Source organism: Jaculus jaculus, chromosome 5 (assembly GCF_020740685.1).
Source record: "Jaculus jaculus isolate mJacJac1 chromosome 5, mJacJac1.mat.Y.cur, whole genome shotgun sequence".
NCBI lineage: Eukaryota > Metazoa > Chordata > Mammalia > Rodentia > Dipodidae > Jaculus > Jaculus jaculus.
This window is the reverse complement of record NC_059106.1, coordinates 26,306,665-26,319,798: the sequence shown is the minus strand read 5'-3', so window position 1 is coordinate 26,319,798 and position 13,134 is coordinate 26,306,665.

Sequence of the window (13,134 nt, the reverse complement as noted above, 5' to 3'; positions counted from 1 at the left end):
GAGAATATCTTCCTTTCAATTTTCTTCCTCTGAAGACCTAATATTTCCTTCTCTCAGCTGTTAAATTTCTACTTTTATCTATATAAAGACAGCATTACAAGTTCTATAAAGTATTTTAATTTATCCTAGCTCTATTTCTTTACTTTAATTATTTTATTTATTTGCTAGGGGGTAGAGGATGAAGGAATGAGACTTCACGGCCTCTTGCAACTGTCAAAAAAATCTCCAGAGTCATGTGCCACTTTGTGCATTTGGCTTTATGTGAGCACTGGGGAGTTGAACCCCAGGCCCTTGTGCTTTGCAAGTAAGCACCTTTAACCGCTGAGCAATCTCTTCTGCTCTCAGCTCTCTTTCTTCTAATATAAGTCCTGTTTTCATCTCCTGGTCCACTAACATGGTAAATCTATCTCTGTTGAAAGTTCTAGTGTGTTTGAAATCCCCACATCTTTGACCATTACCTCAATGAGGACTATAAAGAATATCAGAAATGAGAGAGAAGCAATAAAAATGAACAGTTCACTTTGATCTGACGGTTGTGAATATTTAGTGGTGCAAACAGAGAAGAGTAGAGGAGTAAGTGGGTCTCCTTCAAAGCAACATTTAAATAGTGTATGACAGCCAATTACTGAGCCTAGATGGGCCTTCCACACTTTCCACTTCAAATGAGAAGGAAAAAGAAGTAGTGTTTCTCTCTGGAGACCACTTCTTTAATGAGAATATTTACACACCAGAGCTGAAAGGATATAAATATAATGGAATTACACAAATCACAATTCCTTCCTTTACTGAAATATTTTTATCTAGATATTAAGTGTATTCAAAGTGTACCCCCCACACACCATATATATATGCCTATACAAAGACCAGAAGTGTTACAATAAAGCAGAAGAAAGCTATTAAAGTATAGTTGAACTAAAAGGCTACTTGAGGTCTCTATTTAAGAAAAAAAAAAGTTGTTAATCTCTTTATAATAGCAACCAAAGCCTCAAGCTAGCAGCAAAGAAAACACAATAGATGGATAAGAATTATTGAATGAAAAATAAATGGACAAAAAATGAAAAAAAGAATACATAAAGAAATGGGAAATAAGGGAGTTAAGGATATGTCCTAAGGCTCTTGATCAAATGGCATTGAAAGTGTTCTCACTGGTAGAAAGGAGAAAGGACTCTAAACTATGGGATATATTAAATAAGTAATATTTTGATTACCTTTGATGTGGAGGCCACCTCCCCTAACCTTTTTTCTTATTATGTTTAGCAAAAAAAAAAAAAAAGCCTAAGGGCTGGAGGGATGGTTTAGCAGTTAAGGCACTTGCCTGCAAAGCTAAAGGACCCAGTTCCAATTCCCAAGGAACTACGAAAACCTGAAGCACAAAGTGGCACATGCATCTGGAGTTTGTTTGCAGTGGCTGGAGGCCCTGGCACACCCCTTTCTCTCTCTCTCTCTCTCTCTCTCTCTCTCTCTCTCTCTCTCTCTCTCTCTCTCTCTCTCTCTCACACACACACACACACACACACACACACACACACACACACACAAATAAAAATTAAAAAATATTTTATAACAATGAATAAACAAAGACTTTCATTGAGTTAACAATGGGTTTGCATCTCAATCATCCCATGGAACATTGAAAATATTATAAGTTAAAGGGGGATTGGATACACCTGTCTTGCTATAGCACGCTGCAGACCAGGGCCTCTGACGTTTTCTCTACCTGTGGCCACTTTTGCCCAAGACATTCTTACATGAGCCTGAGTACATAGGCATATACAATAAGTATGCAAATCAGCCACTTAATGATAAGAATTCATGAATTTGTTTTAAAGCAATTCTTTGGAATACATTGAATTTTATAGTGTATTAAGAAAGAAGGCAAATTTGAATAATGACATGATTGATTTTTATTGTTATACAAAAAAAATAAATCTTGGATGCTTGTTTGATATTGCAGGACATAGAGCATCTTTGACATTTTTTAGAGTTGATCAATATTTTGATGTTATAATTATCAACACTGAGAATGCCCAGAGCATTTTGAATATAAAATATCCTATATAGCTTCGTGTATTTATAATTAAGCCTCATTCTAGATCCCCAGCTGGTATAGCCTTTGGGAGGCAAAGCCTTGCTGAAGATGTTGTGAGTCTTGGGAGTTTCTAGTCCAGTCAGGCTTGCCAGCGCTAGTTAGATCACTTTTGGTGCTTCCACCTAGCTCATGTGACAAGATGGGATGCCCCAGATATCTGCTTATACCATGTTTCCCCTCCATAGTGAAACTTCTTGAAACTGTCAGCTTGAAATGAACCCTTTCCTTCAGTAAGCTGCTTCTAGTTAGGTGTTTTGTTCCTACAACCAGATTATTACCACAGTAGCCACTTTGCATAAATACAAAATCATGCAAGTATGCTTAGATCCACTCCAGAAGTTATTGCAATATCTGTCCTAATTCCACCACCTTTTCTGAGGGACCAGTGGTTACTGACATTTCCTTGAACTCCAGTGCCTATATCCAGGCGTCCAGCCTTTCTTACACATACTGCAGCTTATGTGCCTGGGCTTGCTCTGTGTGGCTTACTTATCAAGATTAGGAACAACCAAGCAACCTTGTCCACCATCCCTCAATTGGGAGTGGTTTTGCAGGCCTCAATATCTTCCAATGCTTGCTCAAGGCATCCAGTATGAAATCTATATGGCCCTGTGCCTCTGGAATGGGTAACAAAACTATAGTCACAGGATATCATAGTCCTTGGTGGGGGGGGGGCACATCATAATTAGCCCAGGGTATGCATGCATGGAGGAGCTGTTACTCAGTAGGCCCTGCCCACCTAGCCAGATGCCAGGTCCCAGCTCCCTAGCAAAGGAGGAATGCAGAGGTGAGATTGAGAATTTAATAAATGTTTGGGGAATGGCAGGGAGTGTAGACTTACTTTAATTCTAGACTCTGCCCCTATAAACTATAAGAGGTATCCTTTTATATAAATCCTGACAAAGGTAGCCAGTGTCCAAGCTCAGAGTTACTTAACACATAATGCCACAGGACAGTGGAGGTTATATAACATGCTGATTTCTAGTTCACCAGAAATATAGTCCCAGAAGTCCACTTGTCACCCATCTTACCAGTCCAGTCACATACTTTTGGGCCCACCCATGCCCCTTCTTACAGCTTCAGGTGTGGTAGAAAATCTTACATGAGTGGGTTTGATCCAAAACACTAGAAAGAAAAAAGAAAACTAAACTAAAATCAAACATGATAACATAATATAATCCAAAGACTTACTAGGAATGACAATATGGCATATTCAAGTGCTTGTTTTCCCAAAATAAATAACCACATTTCTATAAGAGCAGAAAACATTGCAAAGACACTGCAATTCATAGCACGCAGTAGTCTTGAATCTGAACCGAGGTGTTTTAGGCAATGCTCACTGGTGGCATGCAGTGACAGTATGTGCAGTGTGACAGTATGTGCAGTGCAAAGTGCCCCCACTATGTGTTCAGAACCAAGACTGCAGTGCAGTTGTGCAAGATAACATAGGCAACTTCCTCCAGAAACACCCCAGATCTACATCTACCACACATTTGATTTTGAATTAAATTTTGGTCATCAGAAGCCTTTTACTATTGCCAAGTTTTTCAACACTCACATTCATTTTAGTGACCCTATATGAGGTTACAGGCAAAATTGAAGAAGCTGAGCTCTACAGTACTAAGGTATATCCTCTGTGGTCACTTATATGTGACTGCTATGGCCAACCAGCGCCACCAAAGAGGTTAGCTCTGCATGTCACTAGCCCAGAAAAAAGAAGATTCCAAAGCTAAAGTATACTTTTTACTGAACGTATATTGTTTTTATATGTATATGTGTGTCATATCTGTTCATATGTATGTGTGTTCATATGTGTGGGGGCATGCACATATGTACAAGTGCACATGCACATGTGTGCACATGCATGTGGATGCTAGAGAAAGACCTCAGGGGTAATTCTCCAATACACTTTCTACTTCTTTCTTTTCTTTGAGACAGGATCTTTCACTGGTCTGGTTTTCACCAATTAAGCTAGAATAGCTGTCCAGCCAGGTCCAGGGAATTGTTTGCCTCTGCCTTCCCAGTACTGGGATTGTAGATGCATGCCGCCATGCCCAGCAGTTATGTGAGTGCCAGGGATCATATTCCTCATGTTTGGGAAATAAGTACTTTACTGACTGACCTGTCCCCCCAACCCCATGCATGCTGATTTTATACCGTGGCAAACTCTAAAACTTATGAATTCAATGCTCCCTTGATTGTAGACTGCCTGAACAAATGACACTTGCAAATATTAAAGAAATGTTGGATACCATAATGTGGTCTGGGAAACAAAAAAATCAAGACATTATGAAATGTTAGAAAATAATAACAAATTAAACAATAAACAAAAACAAGATTATGACCCACATTTTCACCATAAAATCACCATACCCACATCACTCCATTGCCCTTCAAATTCTGTTGCTATTAAAAACTACAAAATAGTAGATGGGGAGATGTCTCATTGCAAGTACTTGCCATGCAAGCATGTAGATCTGAATTGAGACCCTCATCTACCATGTAAAAAGACAAATATGATAGTGTATGCCTACATTCCAAGTGCTGGACAGTCGGGAATAGGTGGATCCATAGGGCTTACTGGCTAGCTAGGCTAGCAGAATTAATGAACTATATGCTCAATGTGGGGTGGCATGAGTGGCAGAGGAAGACACCTGATATCAATCTCTGGCCTTCACATACATACACACACATATATATGCTCACACACATTAAGCTCAAATACATGAAAGTGCACATGCACACACACACACACACACACACACACACACACACACACACAGTGCACATACATATCCAAAACTCTATCAAATACAAGAGATCATCATTGAATAATGACGCATAAGGACTGGGAATGGTAAATATTAATTGAAATATACATATGTAGATCTGTAGACATAGATGTAGATCTAAAATTATTTTCCTCAGGTGGCCATTCCAGATTTGTTTAGGTTTAAGTGTAAAACACTGAGCTGTAGATTTTTAAAAGTTTGCTTAGTATGGGCGTGGTGGCATACACCTTTAACCCCAGCACTCAGGAGGCAGAGGCAGGTGGAATAAGCCTGTAATCTTAGCACACAGGAAGAGAGGTAGATGGCACACGCCTTTAATCCCAGTACTCAGGAGGCAGAAGCAGAAGTATCACTGTGAGTTTGAGGCCATCCTAAGATCAATTCCTGGTCAGCCTGGGCTAGGGTGAAACCCTACCTCAAAACAAACAAACAAACAAACAAAACATGTTTGATTGTTTAAGTACTTGGCAACCGAAACAAACAGGAGAATTAGTTTCATGTCTATTTCATAAACAAATATTTGTATTTGGCTTATCTGCCCAAGATTTTTTTTAATAAAACTAACACTTGGCAAAGGACACTGTGAATAAAGCAAAGAGGCAACCTACAGAATGGGAAAAAAGTCTTTGCCAGTTATACATCTGGTAGAGAGTTAATATCTAGGATATACAAAGAACTCAAAAAAAAAATAAATAATAAGAAATCAAACGACCCAATTAATAATGGGCTATGGAACTAAATAGAGAGTTCCAAAAAGAAGAAATACAGATGGCATATAAGCATCTAAAAAAATGTTCTACATCCCTAGTCATCAGGAAAATGCAGATTAAAACTACATTGAGATTCCATCTCACTCCTGTCAGATTGGCTACCAACATGAAAACAAATGACCATAAATGCTGGTGAGGATGTTGGTGGGAATTCAGTCTGGTCTAGACATTGTGGAAATCAGTGTGGAGGTTCCTGAGACAGCTTAAAATAGATCTACCATGTGACCTAGCTATAGCAATCCCAGGCATATATCCTAAGGGCTTATCTCATTACTTTAGAGATACTTGTTCAACCATGTTTACTGCTGCTCAATTCACAATAGCTGGGAAAAGGAACCAGCCTAGATGTCCCTCAACTGATGAGTGGATAACAAAGATATGGCACATTTATACAATGGAGTTCTACTCAGCAGTAAAGAAAAATGAAGTTATTAAATTTGCAGGAAAATGGATGGATCTAAAAAAATTATACTAAGTGAGGTAACCCAGGACCAGAAAGCCAAGCATCACATGTTCTCTCTCATATGTGGATCCTAACTACAGATGATTGGGCTTCTGTGTGAGTAGGAAGAAAACTCAGTAGCAAAAGTCAGTAAGCTAGAAAAGAGATATAAAGGGAAGAGAAAGGAAGGGAAGGGGTACTTAACAGAATTGTCTATATATACATATATTGTATATATGTAAGTAGAAGAATAGATTAATGGGGATGAAAAGGCCAAAAGTGAGGTTAGGAGAAGAGATTAAGTAAAGGAAAGGTGGATGGGAGAGCTAATCAAAATCTAAGAGGGTATAAATAAATCATATGGAAACCTACTCTTTTGGACAATGGAACACTCAGGAGCCGCAGATTCTTACTAGAAAAGTTTCAGTGCCAGGGATGGGATATCTTCCAGTGAGTTGTTGGCCAGGGAGGTCCCTAATGACCACAAAACATTATAGGCCATTGCGGAGGCCCTTGGTTTCCAACCAGGAATAGATGGTAAGACCCTACTGCTGAAGACTCCACATACTTGGGCTGCAAGGCCACTGAGAAGTCCTGCTGGAACTGAGCTAATAACCTCCTCCATGTAGACCAGCTGACAGAAACCTGGAAGAAGCCATTCTGCATGCAGTTCAATGGGAGAGAGAGAAATCACCAGTGAAGATACTCAACAGTGGACACTGCAAGCCTTATATTTTTCCAGCCAGGCCAAATGATCCAATGGGTGCAATAGTGGTATATCTTTCATGGTGGAAACAAACTGACCTCTAATTGGACTGGAGGCCTGGTCCATGGGAGGGAATACATACCTGGTACTGAAAACCTACCACAGGGGTAGTCATGAGCCCTAGGGGTATAATATCTGCTGCTGCTGTCTGGCTAAATGTATATACTATGCGTATCAAATTGCCCAGTAAGCACTTCTCTTAATGTTCATACCTATATATTAATGCTACTCTCACTTTTGGTATACAACCTTCTCTTTTCAAATGGCAGTGATCTTGGGATGACTCAGAAGGCATAAGGCATCATGGTGCTGGGAAGAAGTGACAGGAGTACTCAGCACTGCAATATCTCTATCACACCTTCCAAGGCTCAGGGTCCATTATAGAAGAGGTATTGGAAAGAATTTAAGAGCCAAAGGAAGGGTAGGACTCCTTACAATGTGCTTCCTCAGACACAAAATGGCCTGGATATCCATGACCTCACAGTGCCTGACACTACCTACCCAAGACCATCATAATACGAGGAAAAGATCATAACATCAGAATAAAAGTGAGACTGAGTGAGATGGGGAGGGGATATGATGGAGAATGGAGTTTCAAAGGGGAAAGTGGGGGGAGGGAGGGCATTACCATGGGATATTGTTTATAATCATGAAAGTTGTTAATAAAAAGAAGTTTTTTTTAAACAAAAAAACCTAACACTTGGCCCCATATATCTCTGACCAAAACAATCTACCCTCTTTTCACAATTCCACCCTTACCTTTTTTCATACAGTCTCTGAAACATGCTGAATTGTTTTTATAATCTGGTTTGTTTCTCAGATTAATTTGTGCTATGCATCTGTGATCTACTGTAATCAACAAGGCAAATTATGGGTACCAATTTTCATCTCAACAAAGAATAAAGCAACTGATGATAAGATGTTTTCAAAGGCCACATGACAAATGAGTAAATGAAGTTTGCTATCCACAGGGTCAGCCAGACCTGGCTTGTTTTCATAGTCTGTTGCTTCATGATTGAGTGTAGTGCTTAGATGTGTCACTGTACTCTTTATCTAAATGGAGCTTAGGATACTCCTCTTGCATATACTGACAATGAGAGACCACTATTTGCTACTAACATTATGATGCAGCTGTGTTGATGAGAGATGGATCAATAAAAATGAATAAACAAATCAAATAAAAAATGTTACAGTGAACATTTCACTATTAGCTCTTGAGACAAAAGTCAGGCAATATTCAACCATGTCTTGGTGACATTAATTTCCTCAGGGGCCCTAGAAAGTACCACTTTCTCCCTTCCTGCACCACCCAAGATATGTGACCCTTTCTTCCCAGGCACTTCTAGCCTGACCAGAGTTAACACCATTGTGTGTATAAGCCTGCAGTTTCTGCCACATGCCTTTGTCCATCTGTGGTCCTCGAGGTCAGGCTGCTTCCACACACCCATAGAACCCTTGCTCTGCCACCTAGAATCTGAATTACATGGCACATTGTATTTACTTAGGCTTCATTTTCCAATAGATATTGATAAAAGCTTGAAGTTCAAAACTTATTGCCATTTCTCTATTTCATTTCCAAAATTAATTTTTAAATTTGTTCATTGATATTTGAGATCATCGGTATTTCTGTATATAATAACAACTAAACGGCAATCAGTTGAGAAATGGTATTCACTTGTGTATCTGTTAATCAGCCTGGGCAGTCAGCCCATCCTCTGGGAATGTTAATTTTTTATATTCCCAGGTTTTATTAGTTTCCACTTATCCAGTGTATACTAGGGGTGGGAGGGTGTTGCTTTTAAACAAGAAGCAAGTATCTCACATCTAACCATTGGATAAAACATCCTCTCCAATGAGCCATCTTAGAAGTGGTACTTTATTTTTGGTGACATTTAGATTATCCTGATTACTTTGATGTCTGACATGGAAAGATTTGGTTTTCATCTAACATAGCATCAGACATCTGGATGAAAGCTTAACATTTAAGTCATTTAGCTCTATATTTTCAATTATCCTCATGTCTGGCACTTTTTGGCGCAAACATTCAGATGTGTCACTGGGGATTTCATGCTTTAGTCAGATGTGTTAGTATCTACCAGGTATTTTTCAAATGAAATATATATCTAACTTTTCTTAATAAAACAAACTTTTTACAACCTTTCAGTTCCAATTGCTCTGTTATATTTTTAAAGGGCATTCTAAATTCCTTGAAGTAGTTAAAAATATAAAACTCTTGCCTTTCTCTCTGTATTTCTTCACTTCCAATCATGATAATGATTTTTAATCATTGATGTAGTGGGAAAAATCTTCTATCTTTATGTTACAAAGAAAATTCCTTGAAAAGAGGTCTGCCACATAGCAGTTCAACCCTCATCATTTCAGCACATGCTTCCTGTCCACATAAAAGATTCAAATCAAATGTTTATTGAGAATCAATTCATGGTTCTAACATAAAAGTGGAAGAAGTCCTAAAATTACATTCTAACTTTCTCTCCAAGTGGCAGCTATATGTCTAAGAAGCGAAAGCTTGTTTTATGATTCTGATCCTTTGGTAGCAAAGATCAAAAGCTGATTAAAGAGAGAGAGAGAGAGAGAGAGCTGATTCAGACTCACTCAGACAGGAGACATTGGTGGAAAAGTTCACTGAAAGTCCAAAGGAAAAAATATCAGAGTGACCACCTCAGCATGTCTAGCTAGAAACTTCCTTTCTGCCTCCTCTTCCTGACTCTGTCCCCTGGAGGCAGAGAACTTCTGGTGTGCACATCTCCAAGCAACCCCGCTGCAATCTCAGTCCTTCAGAAAACTTCTCCTTTGCATCCAAGCCACTAGATCAACCTCATTTCTGGCAATAATATCCCCTTTCTTTGTACATGATCATATAATCAATTGATAAACCTAGCTTAATTTCAAACGAAACTTCGTCTCAAAGGCTCAGTCGTGGTGCACAACACTTTATACTCTGTCAGGTTTCCATCCCAGGGCAATCCGTCACCACCAAGGGATCAAGTTTATGTGGTGTCAATGCAGCAGGCCTAAAAGAAGTAAAAGAAATTTATAAGGCAAGATTGATCAGCAAATGGTGCGTAGTTGTCTCCTACTAAAAGCAAGATGCCCAAGCCCAAAACGTTTTCATCAAAGTGCAAACTTAAAACCAATTCAAGTGCCAGGCTCATGGCTCGCTGGATTAAAGTACTTGTTATGCAATTGTCAGGGCCTTAGTTTGCATCCCCAGAAGCCACATAAAGCAGGGCATGGTAGCATGTGTCTGGGAGGTGCCTCTAAGGTGAGACAGGAAGCAGAGACAGGAGAATCCCCAGAAGCTCACAGACCAGCTAGCTCAGTGTATTCAGTTGTAAAGAAGAAACCCTGTCTCTAACAAAGTGACAAAATAGACATTAAAAATGCTCCAGGTTTTCTTCTGAACTGCACATTTGTTTATTTGATTTATTTTTTTTTATTTTTATTTTTTTGTTTTTTAAGGTAAGGTCTCACTGTAGCCCAGGTTGACCTGGAATTCACTATGTAGTTGCAGGGTGATCTTGAACTCATGGCAATCCTCCTACCTCTGCCTCCTGGGCACTGGGATTAAAGGAACGGGCCACCATAATAAAAGCCCCACAGATTAGAGAGTATTTATTTTATTTTTATTAATTTAGGAAGGGTTTTTTTCAACTGTATCTTAAATTTTAGAAAGGAACTATGATTTACAAGTAGGCATTATTACTACTTTTCCATGGTGTTTATTACCTAAAGAGTAAATAAACTGACAAGTATATTAAATAAAACATATTAAAAGTTATATATGAAATTTGAAAATAATCATACTTATCATAGTGTTAATTCAACTTAATATTCTCTGTATTTCCATAGTCTAGTTTGGAAAAATAATCATTAATTTTGCCCAGGGGACAAAACTAAATCACCCAATTAATCAAACATTGAACTATGACAAAGAGTTTCCATTCTCTAAAGTTTTACATTAATTTTGGTTATAATCTAAACTAGACATGCCTTAGGTCAAAAGAAAGAAACTAATAGCTCAGGCAACCAAGAGTCAGGACTTTCCTCTGTCCCGAGTAGTGTTCAAGCCTCAGTGGATTTGCCTCATACACCAAGGTCAGTGTCTAATGACTTGTGAATTTTCATTGCATTGAAATGTCTCCACAGGGCTGGAGAGATGGCCCAGTGGTCAAAGGCACTTGCTTACAAACCTTGATGGCTCAGGTTTAAGTCCCCAGTACGCATGTAAAATCTGGCACACAAAATAGCACATGTGTGCTTTGTTTGCTTGTTTACACAGCAGGAGGCTCTAAGCATGCCCATTATATCCCTTAAGTAAGCAAATAAATAAATATTTTCAAATATTTTCATCATATCAGCACCTTCTAACAGAGATGACCAAAAATGATATGTGCATTGTTGTTGTGTATTTGAGAGCAGCAGACCCTTTCTTGGCTCAGAGTGTATATAGCTTGGGGTCTAGAGTGCTGGACACTGGAAGGTCACTAAAAATCTCCAAATTAGTGACTATGGAGTTTTCTGTCTCCTGGTGGCTTAAAACAGTGGATGATGACAGAAGGAGGACATGCAAAGAAAAGGATGAAAGCAAGATGAAGAGATGGGCCAAAACTCCCTGTAGAGAAGGGGAAGAGGGGCCTAGAAAGAGTCGCCATCAGCATGCAGACTGCAGTGCCATTTATAGGCATGGAACATGTCAGAGTCCTAAGGAAATTAGACATCAGACAGGTACAAATTGTGGCAGGGCTGCATAGATACACCCAGGGATCTTTGGTGAAGAGGGGAGGTGAGATTGCACAGGCTCAATGGGAGGGAGCCAAATTTCTAAAGCAGTCAGGAAGTGAGCAGTCTTCCAAACTTCTAAGAAAGTTGTTGGACCAGGAAATGGAGAGAAAAGTAGGCCAAGGCAGGTGGTCAGTATATGACCTGATGAGTATGTAGTCAGCCATCATATTCATGAGTAGGAATTCTCTTAAGAGTTTCAGCCTCTACACTGAAACTGCCTAATTGCCTGATAGCTTGACAGATCATCTCCCCTCCAAGGCCTGTGACCCTGAGGAAACTGCCTGCAATGCAAGCTATAAGGCTGCTAACCCCGATCATTCTGAGTATGTGACTATATCTTCCATCATATATGTGGACGTATTTCTAGATGATTGCACACGATGTCAATGCTGTGAACAGTCATTCCAAAGATTAGTATACTGAAAAAGATTCATTATTATTCCTATTTGGGCAGCACTCCAGGAGGCCCAGCATCATGTTCACAAAGGGCACTCAACAATGAAGGGATATCATATGAACTCAAATCCAGTTTTGGACAGCTCCGGAGAAACAGCCTTTCACCGGCCTTACCACCTCTTACAATATTGTTAGCATGTTTTACCAGCCATTTCCCACAGTAATCGTGGGTCAGAAAGGAAAGGGGCCAGCCCAGCATTGTTGAGCACAGACAGTATGCAGGTACCGGCTTTGTACTTGACCTTATCATTTATTTTGACATCCTACCTTCCCACAAGGGCCAGAGAGCTGAACTCCATCCATAGTTCACAGACAGTCAGATTTCCAGGACCCAATCCAGTTAAGTCTTACCACAGACCTCTCTCTTTTCTTTGCTCAATTGATTAATACAAGAGATCTCCCTTGTGCCTAAGGACCATGTTGCATTTCAGCTAAATGCCTTTTTAATCTATAAGAATTTAACAATCACAAAAAAGGAAATGTGGGATAAAGGCAGAAAGGATAGGACTGAGGAGATGGCTTAGCAGTTATAAGCACTTGGTTACAAAGCCTGCCAACCCCAGAGTTTGATTTTCCCAATACCCAAAAAAGCCAGATGCACAAAGTGGCACATGATCTGGAGTTCATTTGCAAAGGCGAGTGGCTCTGACCCATTCATAGTCTCTCCCCCCCTCTCTCTCTTTCTCCTCTCCCTTTCTCCTTACAAATCAATAAACAAAAATATTTTTAAATGAATGTAGAAAGGGGAGGGCAAAGGGGAGTATGGGGCAAAATAAAAAAAAATATATTTCAAATTACCCTAATGGAACCTCATTTTTTTGTAAGCTACTAAAAAATAAATTACAAAAAAAGTAAATTCAGTCATAAAATATATTTTCTACACCAGCCCAAAGAGAAAAAAGCAACAATCAAAGGATGCATTCAGGGTCATCAAAATCTGATCATTTTGAGTTGAAATCTCAGCTGTTAAGTGCTCTGCGAATTCTGACTTTCATCCCAAAAAACAAATTACCTAA